Below are 3,659 nucleotides of genomic sequence, written 5' to 3'. Positions count from 1 at the left end.
ATAGAATAAAGGTAAAAAATTTATATTTATATATTGTTTTTTTTTATTGATTTAATCTTATTTTTTTTCTAAGTGGAAGAGTTTTTGAGAACGTTTTGCTTGGACTTCAAGACCAGGGTTGACGGAACTGAATAAGGTTGACAAATTTTCTTTCGTTTGAACACTTCAATTGTTCTTTTATTAAGACTTCTGTGGGAGACTTTATTTGGAGACACTTTTTTTTTTTTTTTTTTTTTTTTTTTGCAGCCACGGATCTTGGGAGAGAGACCTTAATACTTTGAAAACTTTTTTTTTCTTTTTGCATTTATGAATTAAGGCAGATTTTCTTTTTCGGTCGTGAAGACTTGAGGTAAAGAATTATTCGTTTTGCCACTAAGATCGAAGGAAGACTTGAGGTAGATACTTTTTTCCCCCTGTCAAGATGTGAGACTTTTATTCTTTGCTATCTAGGCTTGAAGGGGAGACTTTTTCAATCAAGGCTTAGGGGAGATTTTTTTTTCAAGAATTGGAGAGACTTTGGAGTCAAGACGTGAGGAAGAGCATTTTTTTGGCTGTCAAAAAATGAAGGAGATATTGTTTATCCATCAAGACTTGAGGGAGAAATTGTTTCGTCGTCATGACTTAGGTGAGAAAACTTTTCTTGACATTAGGATGCCAGGTACTCATAATCAATCAATCAATCTTGACATCAAGACTTGAGGGAGAGACTTTTTAAGACTTGAGGGAGATTATTTTCGCCATCAAGACCCCAGGAAGACACTATTTTGTCATCGACAATTGAGGAAGACACTTTGTCTCTGGAATCAGAAATATCAGTGAAACAACATATCTAATTGTTCCTCTATATTATTAAATTCTAATCATGAAAATTAGATGATTAGCATAGGGATCATTATAGTTTAGACAAGATTTGAATTGTTTACATATTTGTTTGTTAACATAATGTAAAAAGTCAAGAGTGAAGTTTGACGAAAATTTCACCAAAGCCTGGCAAGTTTTCACTAATATTTTTAGATACAATGCGAATATAAATTCTATCCTTTCACCTAATCAAAGTCCACAAACGAGACTAATCTTAGTTATAAATCAATAACTCTAATTCCTATTGAGCGCAATACATTAATGATGTCTATTGACAAATCTCAAATAGGAGCAACCTTAAGTTAGGTTAAGCTTAGTTGGGTTAAGTTAGGCCAGGTTATGTTAGGCTAGGTTAGGATACGTTAGGCTAAGGGAGGTCAGGTTAAATTTGGCTAGGGGAGGTTAGGTTAAGTTGGGCTAACTAGCTTAGGTTAAGTTACGGTTATATTTGGTAAGTCAGACCTCATATGATAATTTAAACTTTGGTCATTCCTTTTGGAATAATTAAGGTATATTACATATTTGATGTACACAATAATATCATGATAGAGAGGAGTAGAATGCTGTCAAAGTTCATTCTTAAATGCTAAAATGCAAACATTCAAATAACCTTGATCATAACTAATAAACTGAGAGAGAGAGAGAGAGAGAGAGAGAGAGAGAGAGAGAGAGAGAGAGAGAGAGAGAGAGAGAGGAGAGAGAGAGAGAGAGAGAGAGAGAAATTGTTAAGTAAGCATTATCCTATAATGATACTGGTGAGCAAGGTGAAGTCAAAGGCCTAAGATAAACATGAATATATATATATATATATATATATATATATATATATATATATGTATATATATATATATATATATATATATATATATATATATATATTTATCATGTACATATATATATATATATATATATATATATATATATATTATATACACATATATATATTATATATGCATATATATGTGTATATATATAGATATATATTTATGTATATATATATATATATATATATATATATATATATATATATATATATATTTATATATATACATATATGTATGTATATATATATGTATATATATACATAAATACATATATATATATATATGTTTATATGTATATATATATATATATATATATATATATATATATATATATATACATGTACACACATATATGTATATATATAAACATATCTATACATATATATATGTAGATATACTGTATATATATATATATATATATATATATATATATATATATATATATATATGAATATGCATACATATATATATATATATATATATATATATATATATATGTCTATATCTATATATATACATATATATGTATATACATATATGTATATATATATATACACACACACACACACACATATATATATATATATATATATATATATATATATATATATAGATTGATATATAAATAATTATTCATTGTAACTACTTGTACCTCATCAGTTCAACGATCCTGACAGATGATCAGTATAATCAAAGTGTAAAGTAAATAAGATTAGTGTGAATATCTTGCCTGGAAGAGATATCGTTCAAAGCTCATGACTGACGGATGATCTATCGAGTTCTTTATAGCTGGCGTGTCACATTCTCATGCCTAATTACTTTTCTGACGCAAGATAGATTACATTTCGAAGTTGCATTTTTTTTTCCATCGATCTAATCAATCAGGAAATAAAACTGTTTGACCGAGACTGATGAGCGTGGTCTTCCATTCAAATCTTATCTTAGGAAATTACCTTTATAACTTTAGTTTAAGAGCTCTTTCTTATAGCCTACGTTTGACGACCATGACAATTCTCGTTATTTTATCCTCACAGAAAATTAATGCAAGGGTTTAGGTCGTTTGCAAAACTAATTAATCTTGTTCATCTTGCTGCAAAAACTGAACACCAGATTCAAAGAGGATATTTTCCCCTTCATCAAATTTTAGTATCGTAGCAAATTTAATGACAGCATTAAATGCGCCGTAGCGGAGATGAAATTCAGTGTACCAATATTTTTTTTTCTAATGTCTGAACTTAAAAAAAAGTTGTTTTATTATGATAAAATATCCGTAAAAATATTTTCTTTTGAAAGTATAAGCTAAAGTATATGAAAGGGTTCATTCTACAATACAGGAGAAGTCATAACATTGTCATATTTATATATCACTGATTCCCCGGGTATTTTGATTGGTTTGAAAATTCATTGCATTTAAAAATATTTGTTAGTTGTGTAAACAGCTGGTAAGTTTAAGGAACGTTCTTTTAAAACAAGACGTTAGATTATTGTCCAAATTATGCAAATAAAAAGTAATTCAATTGTAGAATTTGAAATTATTTATGAAACTGAATTAGATTACTTATGAAGATAAAACTACTGTATATCAAGGGTCAATAGGGCTTGTTCCAACACAACTTAAGTTAACTTTTACGAACAGATATTCGGACGATTTAATAATTGTTAGACATCACTGATTGAGATTCTAGTCTGAATAAAAAAGTCAAATTATCAATATATCAAATAAGTTAACTTCAAAGTTTTTATATTCATTGTAAACGACCTTCATTTGTGGCAATTGCTTGTTGGATTGGTTACATCATCATATATAGATCGACATACAGTAGAGCGCAGACCTCCGACGAGGCAGCTCATTTCTCAACCTTTTGCTCGATCTTGACCTTTGACCTTAACATGTATTAATTGGCGTGGATTTTTATACACTCAAATATGAACCAAGTTTGAAGTCTTTGTGACAACAATGTCCAAACTTATGAC

The sequence above is a fragment of the Palaemon carinicauda genome, chromosome 6, assembly GCF_036898095.1.
Source record: "Palaemon carinicauda isolate YSFRI2023 chromosome 6, ASM3689809v2, whole genome shotgun sequence".
NCBI lineage: Eukaryota > Metazoa > Arthropoda > Malacostraca > Decapoda > Palaemonidae > Palaemon > Palaemon carinicauda.
The sequence above is the reverse complement of the archived record's forward strand: the minus strand, read 5'-3'. Positions refer to the sequence as shown.